General features: G+C 55.7%; 1 protein-coding gene and 1 long non-coding RNA gene across 8 annotated transcripts in view; one reads left to right on the top strand and one right to left on the bottom strand.

Annotated features, from left to right (window-relative positions):
• ZMIZ1 (zinc finger MIZ-type containing 1) overlaps window positions 1-17,883 on the bottom strand; it is a 233,614-nt gene that overhangs the window by 39,068 nt on the left and 176,663 nt on the right. Inside the window, exon 1 of one of the 7 annotated variants that reach the window (XM_082408767.1) lies at window positions 6,757-6,922. The exons of the other annotated variants lie outside the window; for them this stretch is intronic. The gene's annotated coding sequence lies outside the window, so the exon portion shown is untranslated. Of the gene's footprint in view, window positions 1-6,756; window positions 6,923-17,883 lie in introns of those variants that run through there. 7 annotated transcript variants of the gene reach the window in all.
• On the top strand, window positions 1,925-3,802 carry LOC309636345. Its single transcript, XR_014249411.1, has 3 exons — window positions 1,925-2,367; window positions 2,860-2,979; window positions 3,370-3,802. It is a non-coding gene; the product is annotated as an uncharacterized lncRNA (long non-coding RNA).

The following is a 17,883-nucleotide window of genomic DNA, read 5'->3' as shown; positions in this document are numbered from 1 at the left end:
AGAGCTTTCCTCCTGTGTCACAAGCCACCCGCCTACTTGGTCAAGGACGGCCCTTGTCTTCCTATTGCTAGTGGAGTGGTTTTCTGTAGAGAGAATAAAGGGAGGCTGGTGGTGTAGAGGGGCCTGGCTGGGGAGGGTCTGGGATGCTGTGAGCAGATGTGCTGTGGGTATTCGGCAGCCATGACACAACACAGATGCCAGGACAGCCACATTCCTACAACCAAGAGGGAAAGGACAGGGAGCGAGGGAGGCACCACCTATCACCCCCTTGGCCCGAGTGGCCAGCTGGCACTGAGGCCACGTGGGCAGACGCATGGCGGACGGACGCAGGGCAGGCTCTCATCGTGGCGTGAACCAACACAAGCTGTTCGGAGGCAAACATCGGTTAATGATAACACATGGGGATTTGCAGCCAAAAACTCAAGAGACCCAGGAGCACTGACAGACAGAGGCAGGTAGAGGATTATGCAAGGACAGAAAGACAGCCTGGCGCGGTAGGTGTCTGGGTGTGCATCTGCTCTGTCTGTACACGGCTGAGCCAAGCATGCCTCTCTGATGAGGCGGCACCAGTGTCTACGCCACCCCAGGAGAGGGGAGGAGAGGGGACAATGGCGAGCAGGCTGTGGGACACGGGGACTAAGTGCCCTGGCTCTGGAGCTCCACGGACTGGGCCTGAATTGTGCCCTGACACTCTTTAGCTGGGAGATTTCACACAGGCTGCTTCACTACTTGGAGCTCAGTCTTCCCATCTGTGAAATGGGCTTAACAGGAGCTGCCTGCCTCAGAGAGTGGACATGAGCTGTAAATTGGTACTGTCAGTCAACCGCATGGGCATCCAAGCAGAAGCCAAAAGGGAGGGAGGGTGGGCGGAGGCCCAAAGGACCCTGTAACTCACAGCAGTCCCAGAAAAGTAACCCCTCCATCGTACACCCACCTCTGCATTCACAAAGCACCCAAAGAGCTGGTGAGGCACGGACTCCACAACCCATTCCAGCTCAGTCTCTACCACCCGTGTGACACCTTGAGCAAGTCACCTAAATTCCTGTGCCTGTTTCCTCATCTCTAAACTGGGGTGGTGGCAATTCTACTCCCCATCTCATAGAGCAGCTGTAAGGATGTGCTGCGTTACCACCACGAAGCACAGGAACAGCATCAGGCATGGAGTAGGTGCTCTACGCATGTTTGCTACTGACACAATGACGATTAGTATTATTGACCTTGGTTGGTAGATAAGTGACCAACAGGATGGGCTTTGGTGTCTCTGCCCACTTCTGACCACACAGCAGCAGCCCTGAGGGGTCAGTGGAAGGGAGAGGGGATTCCAGCCAGGGAGAAGACACGACAGTTTGACCTCTCATGCTCCCACTACCTGCACTTGTCTTTGCAGTTTATCCAGGAAGCCGCAAGGGACACCAGGGTTCCATGGACTTAAACAACTAAGTCATCTGCCAGCAGCACGTGTCTTACAGTCGATGCCATACCATGGTGTGACTGGTGGTATGTTTTTCTTTCCTAGTAGTACGTGAAATAGTGGTGTGTGTGACAAAGGGGGGCATCTCCTATTAATGGGATCCAGTAGACATATCTAGGGGCCCCTGCACCAGAGGGTGTTATGGTAAGGTGGCACGGACTTCTCTGGAAGAGAAATGGAAATGAGCACGGGGTCTGAGAATCAGGAGGGGCACAGGACGCAGGTCTGAGGGAGGGCACCAGGGGAGAGCCAAGTTCCCGACATTTGCTCCCCAAGATCTCCCTAGCTTTTGCCCCTACAGCTGGCAGCCACCTCAGTGTCCTTTAGGGACAAGTTAAAGGAAACCAGATGTAGAAATGAAGGAAGGTCTGGAGTAGAGCCCAGGGGCATCTTAGTCCTGGCTTGTCCCAGATGTGCCCTCCCTGAAAACAGTGACAGGCCCTGCATTTGCCTCTACCTGCAGCTCCTGGCAGAAGGGATACTCAGGCTGGGCTGATCAGATGAACTAGTATGGGGCTGCTAGTCTTACTTGAGAGAGGCGGCAGAAGGAAGAAGCTGCACGGCTGCCTCTGGGAATTGCCTGGGCTCCAGAGAGGGAGGGTGGAGCTGCATCCTCCAAACCGGCAGAGTAATCGGCAGACAATGAGCCACTTGTGGGTGGAGGGGTGGCAGAGGCTGGAGTCTGGGAGTCGGAGCGTCAAAGGGGCAGACAAGCTCGCCTGGGCATGTGCAAAAAACTGCCCCTTGCCAGGCAGGACTTGGGCTTAAGAAGGAGTCAGAAACCAGAGGCAGCCATGTGGCCACAAAAAAAAAAAAAAAAAGCAAGCAGCATTTGTTTCCTATGGAGGTGAGCATACGGATATCCAGACAGTGAGAGGCCTGGATACTCACTCCTGGTAAGGTCTGGGAATCGGGAAGGGATGGGAGCATGGGGGTGCAGGGAGGATGAAAGGCAGACTGGGGAAGAGGGTACAGAGATCTGGGTGTAAGGGCCAGGCAGGAGAATTACCAAATGCGCTGCAGCCCGGGGAAGCTACACGCAAAATGAAACAAAGGCGTATTAAGTATCAAAGGGCATCTCAGCGGCTAAAAGGCTGCTGGAGAACAGAGGAACTCTGAGTGTGGGAGTGTGTGTGGGTGAGAGAGTGTGTGTGTGAAGAGGGAGGGAGGGAGGGATGAGGGCTTCTGAGACCCAGGGATGGGGCAGGACTCAGGGGTGCTCAGGAGGTATGCCTGCCAGGCGGCGGGCCCTCAAACCATGCTTCTGGGGGAGATGGCGGAAAGGAAGTCAGAGTGAGGCAGAAAGAGCCCCTGGGAACATGCAAACGGGGTTCACTGGTCAATGAAATATACTAATGACACATTTTCAAATGCTTTCATACCATCAGCTTACTCTATCCATACAAGACCCTCTGAAGTGGCAGCAGAAGCTCGGTGGTCCCCTTTCCCAGCAGGGAAGCCTGGTATGGGCCTTGCCCTGGTACGGGCCTTGCCCTGGTACGGGCCTGGTGAGTCAAGGCAGAAGAACCAGTCCTCCACTCTGGGCTCCTCCCCCTTTCCCCTCCTTTCCTCCCTGGCACATCTGAGTTCCTCTTCCCATATCCACTCGAATCCCCAGGACCACCTCACGCCACCTCCGGATGATGGGCACTGCCCCCCCACCCCCCACCCATGGGTCACTGTAGCCTGATTATCTTTGCGGTCTGTCCCCTCTGCTTCTTGCCTGTTCCTATCACCTTCTGCAGCTTTGTCCTTTCTCTCCTGAATTATGACAAGCACGTCCTATCATTTATCTCAGTCTCCAATCCCGCCTCCTGCCAACCCGCCCTCTATAAGGCGGCCAGAGGAATTTTTCCACAAATGTATTCTGTTCACCTCTTTCCAATCTGTGTCCCCAGAGGCTGCACAGGGCCTGGGAGACGGTAGATGCTCAAAGGATGCTGAAATGAGTGAGAGCTGGGCTACCCTGGGGCAAGTTGGGGGTTCTACAGAGAGAGCATGAACCCCGAGGGCCACGATGGGATTCGAGGGGTTCACTTCTGCAACCCTGGCACCCAGCACAGGCTGTGCAGACAACACACAACTAACAGATGGAATTGCAGCTACATAACCCAATGTGCAGAAGACAGGAGAGACGGACAGACACTGGGCACGCTGCATCTGAGACCCAGTCGATCAGGGTAATACCCTGGCACCCTGTGGCTTTTAAACCTGCCAGCAGCTCCCCACTCCTCAGGGGTGGGGACCCGGCCCCAAGACCATCAGCCCTGAATGGAATCCTATCACCATGTGTCCAGGTTGGGGCTGTCATCAAATAATATCTACAACCAAGTCAAGTTGACACCTGTTTTGTGACATGCACACCCATCAGTGGGCCACTCACTCCAAACTGGGGAATGAAAGATAACCAGTTTACAGAAACAACATCCATTCATGTAACTTGGAAGGCCAGCTGCAGCCCTGGCTTTTCTCTACTCATGCGCTGGCACTGGCGTTCCTATTGATCCGTCAATCACACTGATGATCCCAGAGCACCTCACCCAGGGCTCCCTGGAGATGCTGCTGTTGTTCCTCCTCCTGCCTCCCGGGCCCAGGCCACACCCTCCTATCCTCTGACCTTCCTCTTTCATCTCCTAAAACACGGGGTCCTGCCTGGGACCACTGCCCAAGGAAGCTTGGTGGTGGTGGTGCGGGGGAAACAGTGAAGACTCCTGCCTGTGCCTGGGGACCAGGGTTCTACTCTACAGATCTGTGCGGAGAAATGGAGGAATGGTGAGGGCCCAAGAGGGGAGGGGGAAGGGGGTTGCTGAGATGACACAGGCCTGGGCTGGTCTCTCCATCTCATTTGTAAAGTGGGGAGACAGTAAGAGGAACCTCTCTTCACAGGCCTGGCATGAAGAGCCCTAAGATGAAGGAAGGGCCTGAGCTTTAAACCACATGTGAGGGCTTCCCTGGTGGCGCAGTGGTTGAGAGTCTTCCTGCCAATGCAGGGGGCACGGGTTCGAGCCCTGGTCTGGGAAGATCCCACATGCCGCGGAGCAACTGGGCCCGTGAGCCACAATTACTGAGCCTGCGCGTCTGGAGCCTGTGCTCCGCAACAAGAGAGGCCGCGATAGTGAGAGGCCCGTGCACCGCGATGAAGAGTGGCCCCCACTTGCCGCAACTAGAGAAAGCCCTCGCACAGAAACAAAGACCCAACACAGCCATAAATAAATAAATAAACAGATAGATAGATAAATAAATAAAAATAAATATAAATAAATAAATAAAATAAACCACATGTGAGAGATGGCAAGTCTTGTGCCAGAGTCTCAACTGGAAACTCAGAAGCTGTGAAATGTTGACTACCTTCTGCTTCTAGAAGGCAGAGTGGCCAAGAGCACAGACTCCAGCCAGGCTGCCTGGGTTCAAGCCCCAGCTCAGCCACTTAGCAGCTGTGTGACCTTGGGTAAGTTAGTTAAGCTCTCTGTGCTCTGGTTTTCCCTTTGGTAAACTGGGGATAATAAATATTACCTACCTCCTGAGCCGTCATGAGGATGAAACAAGCTAATACACGTAAAATGCTAGTATGATGCCGAGCATACAGGAAGGACCATAAGAATAAACTGTTGTTTCTGTTATTAGGAGGTTTCTCTGTCTCCCCATCTACATACTGTTGCTCAAACAGAATACAATTTCTGTCACCCATGTCCAAGAGGATCACAGAAAACGCTTACACGCCTCGGGCCCAGGCTTACACCACCTGCTTTACCCCGGGCGCTCTCTGGGTGGGCAGTGTTGCTTCCCAGCACCCAGTGGTGCCCATACCCAATGTTTTCTTCTGCCAGACACTCTGAGCTGGGCAGACCCGGGACCCCACGAAACTGAGCCCCAGTAGCTGCTCACTCTGACTCAGCTCTGAGGCCACGCAGTGCAGGCGGCCGGTCTGGGCAGACTCCTGCCTCTGGAGTGCCTGGGCGGCGGGCAGACCTTCGGCCCCTCCTCAGTCCCCATGCACCTGTGTGTCCAGCAGGAGGCGGGACAGGAGCCAAGGTCAGGAGTCCTGCTCTGATCCATGACCCCTGAGAACAGAGCTGTCCACGGAACTGTTACCTGCCCATCCTCCTCTGTGCCCACCAGCGCTGGGTGCCCCAGAAACAGAGAAAGGGGCCCCTCCCTGCCGGTTCTCTTGGACCATCTCCTCCAAGGAAATGGCACAGGATGCACGTGACCCCAAAGGGTCAGGGCCAGGGACAGTCACATCGCAGGACAGCAGCCCCACTGCTGGTCTGGGATGGTTTCCCTTTCAGCCCCAGTCAGGATGTCACCTATCTGAGAGCAGACGCATCCCCAGGAGATGGCTGCGCGCCTCCTACCCACCTCCTACTCCCACGAATCAGCACCATCCCAGTGCATTGTCCCTGGCCTGCTACCAACTTCCTGTGTGACCTCAGGTAACTTCCTTCCCTCTCTGGGCCCTATGTAAAAGAGGTGTGAGCGCTTGTGCTTTCTGAAGTCTGTTGCCCCATGACTCGGCCCTGGCCTCACAGCGAGCTCATGTCTCTCGAGGCTGAAGCCAGCCTCAACCCCTTCTCAATCCTGCAGGTGCCGTGGGTGGGATGAGGTGCTCATCCTGGACCCTCCCCCTCCCCACCAGGGTGGGCTACAGACAGAAGGGATTCCAGAGCTCTCACCTTGCCCAAGTACCCCATTTACTAAGGCCTTGAGCCCAGAGCAGCAAGTGGATCTGCTGAGGTCCAAGAGCCGGTGTGCGCAAGACGCAGGTGTGACAGGGCCCGGTAGGTGGGCAGATGGGCAGGAAGGACTCTACAGCCTCAGCAGCTTGGGCAGCTGAGGGGTTAGAATTTCCCCCTGGTTACAGGAAATGTCATTCCCTGGGGGGTTGTAGGTTGGACTTTGGTGGCCCTGTCGGCTGACCCCTGGAACATAAAACCAAAAATGTTTTCCTTGGGGGAAAATCTTGCTCTCCTGCAAAACAGCCGTATCATTGCTCCAGCACCAGCAGAAGCAGCAGCACGCTGTCCTGAGTTTCAGCTCCTTTTGGCATTTCTAGATCGTTCCCACACTTTGCTTCCTGCTCTGTCACCTCCCATCACCGTGGGTAAGAAAGTCAAAACAAGGAAGGATCGACTGCTGGCCCTCTGGCTGAGTGACCCTGTTCCTCTCCATCTCTGCCTGCCCCCCTCATCTACACACAAGCCCCATGGGCAGGGCAACTACCAGATGAGTGGTGCCTGGTCCCAGGATTCACAGGGAGGCCCACGGCCTGCCCCGCCCAGCCCTACCTGCTTCTCTGTGCTGGGCAGATCCTGCTATCTGCGGTCCTACTGTCTGGGCCGGCAGGAGAGGACCTCTGGGCCGCTCCCTCCCTCCGGCATGCTCCACCAGTGTTCCCACACCTCTCCCCAAGGGCTGGTGGGGTTGGCAGGAGCTGGGAGTCTCCAAGCCTGTGAACTCACCCTAGGAAGTGAACTCTGGGGGATCTTAGAGCTGCCTCTGGCAGGGCTGATCCCCAAACCAGTTTGGCCGTCCCTCAACCCTGCGGAGCAGGATGCTCGACCCAAGAGATGTCAGACGGGTTGAGCCTGTCCGTGGACTTTAGGAAAATCCCAGCCTGGAAAATTCCTTGTCCACCTCACACCACCCTCTGGGCCTTCCTGGATAACCCGGATTCAACTGAAAAGACACCCGAAACAAGCTCAAGGGGGTGTTTTCATCAGAAAAAGAATGCCCCTTTCTTCTTGGGGGTGCCCCTCAGACCTGCCAGCCTGAGGGATGGGCCTGGATAGGGGCACTGGCCAAATCACTGCTGTCTGCAGAGACCAGCTGGCAGGGAGCTGCCACTGTGTACTGCACCCCCGTGGGGGGCCGGCTCACACACCCCTTGCCCCCTGGACTCTCATAAGCCACCTGGTGGTGGGGAAGTCACAACCCCCATCTTAGAGATAAGGGGCGAGCACAGAGAAGCTAGGTAACCTGGCTCAGGACACACCTGAGTTTGTGGCAGGCCAGGACCAAGGCAGGATCTTCCCATCTTACTTGGGACATTTGCTGGTGGTGGGGTGAGCGTGGGGCTCTAGACCATCTCAGCTGAAAATTATGCAGCATTCATAGCAAAGCAAGCACTCTGGAGAGGGGAGGGGCCCCGAGCCACGCCCACAACAGATCGAGGCCAGGAGGCCTCCGTGCACCTGCACCCCATATGCCGGAAGAACAGAGGTTCCAACAGGACAGACCTCTTTGGCTACCCAAGGATGGACCAGAATATCCATGGGGGTTGGGGGGCAGTGCGTGCCAAGAGCCAATCGTCTCCCCACCTCCATCTTGCTCCGAGGCAGCACCTGAGCAGGACAGAGGAGACCCAGAGGCCCAGGCTGGCGAGGATGGTCTCCCCAAGCCACTGGCCCTGGCGTGACACTCCCAGTGCATCTGCAAGACAAGACGGGAGCCACACCGCCTGCCTGCCTGCAGAGCTCATGCCCCGCGTTCCAGCAGGCCACCTGGGCAGCCTGTTCTCTTCTCCATGGCCAGTTTCTCCCGGGGGTTAAACACTACTGCCTGTTGCTCCCTCTCAGGGAGCCCGAGGGGTAAGGAGGGATTACCGGAATCAATTTCTTCCCTGGGTACTTCACTTTTCTGAGGCTTCCCAGCTGGGTACTCACAGTTTGGCTGTGTCCTCCCGCTCCCAGTGTAAGAAGGAGTGGTCGGTGTGAAGCCAGGCCCTTCCCAGGGTCAAGCAGACCCCCGAGACCAAACACACAGCCATCCATCTTTGTGGAGGGCCAGAGGGCTGTGAGTCCGAGAGCTGAGAGGCCTTCCTGAGCACTCCCTCCATCCGCTCCGGCCCCCATGTTCAATCTCAGGACCTTGGCTCTTCCCGTGGGAGCCAGGAGCCAGTGACAAACCCCAGGACCCTCAAATGGCAGTTTCCTTGCACCCAGCCTGGGCTCATAAAGCCAGGGTGAGAGCCTTAGGGAGGTGCTGACTGATCCCAGGGCAGCTTTCTTTCTATAAAGGAACCACCTGGAAAACTTACCAGCCCTTAAAAGTGGCTAAGGGGATGTGTGCTGTGGTGACGGGGGCAGGAGAGAGATTTGGGGCAAGCAGCACTTTGCTGGTGATCCTTGATTATGGCAAATTGGGTTCAGGGCACGCACTGTTCTTGGAGAAAGAGAAGATTCAGGAGAAACCTGCTGACCAGACCCCCAGCTCTCCTGCCTCTAACCATTTGGACCCCAACCCTCCCACTCCTTCCCGGCTTCCCCTGGCTGAGTGACCTGGTAACCTCCAAGAATCTCAGGTTCCCGGCACAAGAAATGCAGTCAGTGATTCCTGCCCCTGACTCTGGGCTTGTGAGGGTGAGGCCTGAGCACTGGGCAGGTGGCTTAGAGGTGGAGGCAAAGCTCCACTCCACCTACAGTCACTCTGGAAATCAGCTCAGAGGCACATGACCTGGCCCCAGGGGCAGCATTTGGTGGCAGATTCAGATGCTGCTTCCTGACCCCGCACTGTGGGAGATGACAACCTTCCGGTGGGCTCCCTATCCAGAACCGTGTTGCAGGGTTTTCTCTCTTATCCGCTTATCTAGCAAGAGCAGCCGATAGCTGCGCATTTCAGGTGTCTTATGTCTTGGCTTCCTAATTGGTCACTCCACTCCTTTTCTGAGAACCCCTGAGTGTGGATGTTTGACGGAGCCCTGGAAACCACCCGTGCCTGGCTGGCACGACCCCTCCAGGTGCCCAGCAGGGGTTGGCAGTGGATGACCCAGCTGCCCCAAACACCAAACTGGCCTCCATCTGTCCCACAGGGCTCTCCTTCTAAACTGCAGGGGTCCCTGATGTATTTTGGAGACTATTTGCAATGCTTTTAGCAGGCTGTCTACTCGTTTTAGTTATGTATAGGTAGACACCATTCGAAGAAAACCTGACATAGAGACTGAATTTATAGAACACTTAGGGAGGAGGGGGCAGGAATCGAGAGAGGAGTTTTCTCTTTGAAGAAGCTCCTTTATGTGATGAAATGATTCTCTGTGAGGTTTCTTTAAATATCCAGCTGCCTTGTTGCAATGAAAATAAGAATTGTTTATAAAAATTCCATTTACATCTAGTTCTTCCTGGCTGCACCTGTTACTCAGAGTGTAACACACCTGGGTGATGTCTGGGTGACTGTGGCCTGGACGGTGAGGCCCCGGGGCAGGACAGAAGTACTTGGGTTTCTAGGCCAGGGGTTCTCGATCTTGCCTGTGCATCAGAAGCAACTGGAAGGCTTGTTCAAACCCAGAGTGCTGGGTCTCACTCCCGGTGGAGTTTCTGATTCAGTGGGTCTGGGGTGGAGCTTAAGAATTTGCACTTCTCACCAGTTCCCAGGTGATGCTGCTGCTGGGCTGGGGAACCCCACTTTGAGAACCACTGCTCTAGACGGAGGGGTGAGCTCAGTTGCCATTTTCTGCATGAACAGAGTGGGAGGGCACCACCATTCCTCCCTCTCCCCTTCATGCAAGCTCTCCGGCCAGGAGGGCCGTGGGCCTGGCAGATGGCCTCTGACCCCGCTACTGACTTCCCCTGATCTTTGTGTTCAAGGCTCTGGAGGTTTGACCCTCTTCCCGGTGTTGGTCCACGAGAAGGAACACTGGGCAGGGAGTCAGAAGTGGGCGAGCCTGGGTTTAATCTGCTGTGTGAACTGTGTGGTCCTGGGCAACACCCTGGTAGGTGTGTGCACCTCAGTTTCTTCACCTGCACGGCAACCTATCTCACCCAGCTGTTCTAAAGGTGTAATGGGGCAACCTTGACGGTGGCTCCTGCGGACCAAGAACTTGATTCAGGCCAGGTGCTGTTCTGGGCACTTTGCGTGCGCCGTCTCATTCAGGCTGACACTCTAAGAAGTAACTACTATTGCCCCTGCATAACGTCTCCGCTCTGCCACTCACTAGTGCATTAGCTGTGTGGCCCTGAACCCTCTCTGCCTCGGGGCCTGCCTCACAGTGGCCCTAAGGACTGAGCTGGCTCCTGCAGGGCTCAGCATCACGTGGCTCTCAGGAAGCAGCCCCAGGGCAGCTCCAAGTAGGCAGGTGGGGGCAGACAGCAGCCTGGGCCATCTGCAGTTCAGGCCGGCTCCGGCTCCATGTTTCTCTCCCAGAGCAGCTGGGGGAGGGAACCGTCATTTGTTTAGGCCTCTGCAGTGTTTAATCACCACTCAGCTCTCCCTCCCTCCCTCCTCCCGCCCCCAGAGCCTGCTCTCTCCCTGCAGGAAACAGCTCTCTGCCTTCTGCCTCTGAGGGAAGCCATGAAAAAATTAACACAGCGCCCAGAGAGGAGGAGACACTGGGGCAGGGAGGGTGTCAGAGCCAGATGACCAGCTGGTGAAGACCAGCTGGTCCCAGCCGAGCAGGCACCAGTTGGGCAGGCTGGATCCTGAGGGGGCTCTGAAGGGCCAGCAGGCCACAGGGTCTTGGATGGCCATCAGCCTGGGGGTCCAGAGCAAATCCATCTGCCTCTGAGGCATCTGGAATGCAAAGCCTGGGCCTTCCTGGGGTCCCAAGCCATTGGAGAACTTAAGGACAGGGATAGATTCTCTGTCTCTGCCCTGCAGAGGGCCAGGTCATCCAGGGACATGCCCTCGGGAAGGTCAACTCCAGGCCGGGCAGAAACTCAACACACTCTTTTTCTCTGTTCATTTTCCTGACAATCCTGTGATGTCAGGATCACTACCCCCATTTTCCAGTAGGAAACTGGTGCTCAGAGAGGTTAAGGAACCCACCCAATGACAACCAGCCAAAACAATCAACAGAGTGGGATCTACTGATTTTTAATTAATAAAATGACTTTTTATTTACCTAAGTAATGCACAAATAGTCTCCTTAGAAAGCTAACATTTCAGACAGAGGCCATAAGAGGGATCAGGACCCACATCTGCTGGCCTCCAAAGCCATAGTTTTGCTATTACATATGATGGTTCCGCCTCACTGTTACATTTCCCCACCCTCCCTGCTTTACTTTTCAATGGTAATTTTTGGAGAAGTAATGTGTGCATGTGATTAAAAATGTACAAAAGTAGAAAAAAGGTATGTCCTGAAAAATGCAGTCTCCCCTCCCCAGTCTCGTATCTTAGTTCCTCCCACCAGGGGAATCATGCTAGTGGCTTTGGTTTTCCTTCCAGAGTTATTCCATCATTTACACGTATCAGAGTCTTTGCAACATCTGCCTGGAAGTTTCTTGCCCTGGATATCCACATGGTTCAGCCCTCACTGGTTTACTCAGCGAGGGCTTCCCTGACCTTTCCAGTTTGTAGATGGCAGTACCATCCCTGCCACCTGACTCCCTCTATTGCCCTCCTCTGCTCAATCCATCTCCATGGCACTTACTACCTTCTACTTTTTATCTCATTTCTCATCTGATGCCCCACTGTGTGGTCCTGGGCAAAGAGCAAAAGCTCTTTCCAGTGCAGGGGTTTCCGTGTACTGCAATCACTGCCACATCCCCGGTGCCTAGAACAGTATCTGATACACAAGGGACACTCAACATTACCAGAAACCCTGGGCATGGCTTGTATGGGCAGACCCCACCCTGACACAAAGGGTGGCATGTTATACATGCTGGGCTCAGCCTCCTTTTTAAGAGCACAAGTTTAAGCTCAAACTGATTGTCATTCCTAGAAGACAGAACTGTGCCTTTTCTACCTCTTGTTTCTCCGGAGGACCCAGCCTGGTCTGGGGCACACAGCAGAAGCTCAGAGCTCACAATGAGCAGACCAGAAACTTGATCCCTACCTCACACCACAGACCAAAAAAAAATAAAAAAGCAAAATAATACATTGTCTGGAAGATGATATAGGTGAATACCTCCATGACCTTGGGATTGGGGAATATTCTCAAAGAGGACACAACCACCACTAACCGTAAGGGGAAAGTTGAGAATTTTCCAACATTAAAGGGAAAAACTTCTGGTATACCCCTTGAAGAGAGTGAAAAGGCTAGCTAGCACAGGGGAGGGGAGAGTCTGTACGAGACAGAAGGCACACAGTGCATGGTGAGGCCCAAGTTCAGGGGCTCTGGGGAGTCAGGCTCCCCTAGACTGTCTGCAGCCACCCGGGAAGGCTTCTCAGAAGAGGCGGAAGGTGACTCCATCTCACTCCTCCCCCAGCTCCGGCCTCTTCCTCCTCCTCCATGAAAAACCAGAGACTTAAGACAGACGCAAGAGCCCCCCTTCCTTGCCCCACTCAGAGATAACCAGGCAAGAAAAAACAAATGAGAGCACCCAGGAGCCAGGCAGGGCCTTGAGAAGCTGGGTTTGACAGGGCAACGGCATTTAGCAAAGCTCACATCATCTATCACGGAGGCCCGGTCATTTAGATACTAGGCATTTGATTAAACTAATATGGGTGGCTGAGGCGAGGCATGGCTGGGCGCTTCCTACCCTCGCCTACAAATGAGACCGTCACACACAATCCGATTACCTTGACTGCCACATTTATCTCGGGAGAGGGGCCATCCGTCACTCCTCAGCAGTTGACTCTACGCATCCTCCGGCGGGAGGGGAATGAAGTGTGCCCCCAAGTTTCAGCAGGCAGCGTTTGTTCGGTCATTCATTCCATCGCCCTCTCGGCAAACACCGCCCCAAATGCTTGCCCTGGGGTAGGTCTTAGGCTGGGCACTGGGATGCAGAGCAAACACAGTCCTTGCCCTTGAGGGTCCCACGGAGGGTGTGTGAGGAGGTATGAGGTCTGGCAATAAAGGAGAGCTCAGGGTGTCCTACAGCTGAGGGGCCCAGGCTTGCACCCCAGCTCCCACTCCTCCAGCTGGGACCCTGAGTGTGACGTGTCACTGATCTAGTCTCATCTTCACACCCGTGAGAGGGGATGATAACACAGGGCAGCCTGACCAACAGAACTCCTGCAGTGATGGAAAGGTTCTATCTTTGCGCTGCCCGAAACAGGGGCCACGGGCCACACGTGGCTATTGAGCACTTGAAACGTGGCTGCTGTACTGAGGAGCTGAGTTTTACGTTGTATTTAACGTTACTTCATTAAATCTAAGTGTGACCGCCCACACGGGGCTCTGGCTCCTGTGTAGGACATCGCAGATACACTGGTGGGTGTCTTTTCAGGGTTGTGGTGAAGGGTCAAACCAGGCAGCCTTAAAACGCCCAGTGCAAGGCTCTGCACATGACGAATGTTCACTGAAGGGTGGGCTCCCTCCTTCTCGGAGGGAGGGCTGGATTCTAAGGCCAAGGATAACAGCAGCTGTTATCTGATAACATGCTCACCTCTACTGTCTAGTCGTCCAGCAGGGCGGGCAGAGTCCCGTTTTAAAGAAAAAGAAGCAGAACTCAGAGGTAAGGATGGCACAAAGCATGATGTGGCAGACACAGAACTTGAGTCCAGGTCTTTGTGGCTTTGAACTCCCCTTCTTTCCACTGGACACCTGGCTACCCAGGAGACGTGCAGCAGGAGCAAAGGCTCAGGGACGGGGCATGTGAGGGCAGGTTGGCTGGGCAGGCAGGGACCACCACGGTGTGTGGATGCCATGTTGACCAGCTTCTTCTCTAGACTGGTTTCCTCTCAATGTCAGCACGGAAGAGGTGGGTGCCAGGCACACAGGGGCAACTCAGAGTCGCCCCAGCCCCTGCCCAACTCACCCCAGCCCCTCAGGCCAGGCCCAGGGCAGCACTGAGGTCCCTCCCAGCGCAGGACAGAGCTGGGGCAGCGGACAGAACTTTGGGTTCTAAATATACCAACTCTAGATGGGGCCCCGTCCCGAGACTTTGGCAGGGAGCAACCAGACAGGGAGCCTCGGTGATATCTGGACCAGTGAGAGAGCCCGGGGAACCCCGGCTGCCTTCTGCTTTACAGGATGCCAGTTAGCACAGGCTGGCAGGCTAGCAGACATGCCTCAAACTAGCTTCCGTACCAGGAACCCAGGCTCTGAGTGAGTCGAGTGCTCTCAACGGGGGCGTGACCATCCCTTACAGGGGCTGTAGTGGGGATGAGAGGCACTAATGAACGTGTGAGCAGAACTCAGCACCCGCAAGTGTCACTCACTGGGACCTGTTCAAATCACTGGTATTGTCCGAGCTCTCAGAGCAGGTCAGAGACCACGTGAGACCCAGCCCACCACAGCCAGCCTGCATCCTGTAGGTCTGAGAAGGCTGGAGAGATGGCGCCTGAGACCTCACCCCTCACTGGTGCGCTGTGTGACCCGGCGCCAGCTGCATCACGCCTCCGTCAAAGACGAGAATAAAATCACCAGCACGCGCTAATCCTTCTGCGAGGATCAGATGGAACATGCAGAAGCACTTCTAACCTGGATTTGGACAAATCTGATAGAATCTAAGTGTGCCAGTGGGCAGGCTTTCCCGGTAACTTCAGAGCAGCCCGACCCTGGAGAGAAATCACCTCCCAAGCAAAGACAAGCCCCCTGCAGAAACGGCTGGCGCTCAGGAGTCCAGTCTCCAGACATTCAAGAGACGGCCTGCTGGCAGAGGACTTCTCATAAAACCAGAGGCTGGAAAGGGGCGGGCCCAGGTCAGCGGAGGCCTGCTTTGTGAGCCCCTCCTGGAACTTGCTGCAGGGGTGGCTGGCAGACTCCCAGGAATGGGCTGCCCTGGCTCACGAGGCCAGGCACGGGGGCTTCCAGCTGGCCTGGGCGGCTGCGGAGGACGCGGGGGACACGCTGCAGCTGTAGGAGGGAGTAGGCCGCCCTGGACGGAAAGCAGGAGGCTCCTGGCAGGAGACCACCACTAGGCTGGGAGATGGGGAGGGAAGGCCGCAGGGTGGGAGCCAGGCCAGGAGAAGAGTCTAGAGGGATGAAGTGACCTGGAAGAGGCAGAGATGAGATGGCGCTGGGGAGAGGGGAAATCAGGGGAGCTGAGGAGCCCTCCCCGGAGTATCCCGTCCCCCCAGACTCACCCGCCTCTACTCTCCCAGTCAAAGGTATACTTAGCCACTCGCACATTAGTATAAATGAGTTTATAACAAACGGTGCCAAGATGGGCAAGGAGCAATAACTGAAGCAAAAAGAAATGAGGTGGGGGAAGGTGGTGGGCAGCTCGCCCTCGCAGGCCACCTCCACAAAGGCAAGGAAGACAGCAGTGGGGACCCGCTGCTGCCAGGACCACCAGCATTCCCCCTCCCCCTCCCCAAAATGCCAAAATGCCAACACTCTTTTGTTGCCACTTAAACCAATTTGGGGGTAATTCTGCAGGGAATTGTCTTCCTATTTACAATGAGGCTCAGTGATTGCATGGAGGCTGATGGTTCAGGCTGTAATTGTATGGTAATCACTTCTGTTTATGATCGATGTGGAAATCACTATTGTTTTGCAGCCGGCTTGTTAAATCAAAAAAGTGCAGGGGTGGGGAGGGAGGGTTTATTTCTGTGAGTTGGAGCTCTGGGAAAATGAAATTAAGCAGAGCAACCCAACGTGGGGGGGAGGGGGGTGTGTGTGGCTCTGATGGCAAAGGCACCCTCACCAGCTCGGATCTGAGAAAGACAGGCAGGGACTCAGAGACAGTGAGAGAGAGATGCAAGGTGCAGGTGGAGAGACACAAAGGAGTAGAGACACAGGGAGGCGGGCAGGGATATGCCTAGGGAACGGCCAGGCTCAAGACAGAGACGGTCAGATGTTCAGATACACACAGAGGGGTCAGACAGACCCTACAGCTCATACATGCAAAGATGGCCAAGAGAGAGGAGGACCCCTTATACACACCCACACTTTACCAGACCTGCTCTCACCTATTCCTAGGCAGGTGGGGACAACCCAGGTGCCAGGTAGCAGGCCGGGCACTACCTGCCCCATCTGGGATCCGCCTGCGTGCTCCTCGCCCTGCCCCAAGGCCGCCTACTTGCCACCTGAAAACAGGGTGGCAGATGGCACCTGGGGGGCTCCGGTGGCAGAAGCAGGGCAGTGTTGCGAGCCGTGTGCTGTGGAGAATGGGGGTGGGGGCGGGAGGGGGGAGCCGCCCACCTGGCGGGCAGAAACCGGAACCTCCCGGAGGCTGCAGGGAACAGGCCTGAGCTGGGCGAGGGGCAGCGCCTCCCAGGGCAGCCACGGGCACTCCATGGCACCACAGGGCCGAGCCAGCCCAGGCTGGAGGCCAAGGCCCCACAGGGAGCGAGCAGGCACCAGCTGTGTGTGCAGCTCCAGCTAACTCCTAGGCTGCAGGCATATGTTTATTTTCTACTACACGCTCTTCTTCTCCAGCAAAAGAGATCAGGCAACATATTGAAAATCACAACTACGGCCAAAAATACTAAGTGTTTGGTTTCTAAAGCCTCCAGGCTCGATGCCCCTTTCCTCTACCTGTCTGAACCGCCCTCTGTATTTCACGGTTCAGCCTCCCCTCTCCAGGGAAGCCTTCCCTGGGCCCACCCGGCTGGACCCTCTTCTCCTGGGCCCCATGATACTAAGTGTCACACTGACTGTGATGCAGGACCGTGGTGGCCCACAGACCGGGCTCTCTAATCAGCTCAGTGAATCAACAGTGAACAGGTAACAGGCAGGCTGGGCCCTATCACAGGTGACCTCCCAGTGACTAGAGCAAGAACAGCACTCGGCAGCCTTCCCACCAGCATCAGTGTGGGCGTGAAGGCCACCCAGACCCGATGAGACGGCTTCCCTCAAACCCAGGGTGCCTCGACTCTGCTGTGGCTCACTGCATGCTGTCCTCAAAGGCAGCCAGGGCCCTGGAACGGAGGGCAGTAAGCCTGGCCCTCCTTGAATGGAGGAGAGGACCATCCCCCGTCCCTTGAAGGACCTCCTGGGCCTGGGTTCAGGCCCTGAACTTGCCCCGGCCCGGCCCTCAAACAGGCTACCCCCAGCCAGGCTGGGCCCTGAACTGGGGTGCCCTGGCTGCCTAATTAGGGGCTCAGTAGGGTATGCCAGGCAGCCTCTGGAAAACCTTAGAAGTGGAACAATCACTCCTAATTGGGCTTCCAGGATTCAGCTTAAGAAAACAGACTGCTTCTCCCCTGGGGACTTTGCTTCTGAAGTATATACAAACAAGTGATAGTTGTTCAACATTAAAAACGAAGTTGGCTAAAATGAGAATTTAAGCTACAATGAAGTTGTCTAAATGGAGAGGGACCTCGGAGGGCCAGGAGTTTGTGTGCGCGCGTGTGCAGGCCTGCACGTCCACACAGGGCATGCTGGGTGATCAGCAGGTGGATCGCCTTTTAGGGTCACAGTATCATCTCGGGAGCCCCTAACCAAGCCCCGGATCCTATGGTCTGGACCCCACACCGCCACAGGCACTGCCAGGGAAATGGAGAGGAGGGTCTCTGGTGGGCATCAAAGACTCACACTCCGAAGGTGGAAGGCCAGGGCTGGAGCCTCGAGGCCACCCCGACAACCCGCCACCCCGACAACCCGCCCGCCCTCAGCCCCCCTGTCTGCCCACTGTTGGCAGTGACTGTAT

This window comes from Balaenoptera borealis, assembly GCF_965194805.1.
Source record: "Balaenoptera borealis genome assembly, chromosome: 10".
In the NCBI taxonomy this organism is placed as follows: Eukaryota; Metazoa; Chordata; class Mammalia; order Artiodactyla; family Balaenopteridae; genus Balaenoptera; species Balaenoptera borealis.
The sequence above is the reverse complement of the archived record's forward strand: the minus strand, read 5'-3'. Positions and strand labels throughout refer to the sequence as shown.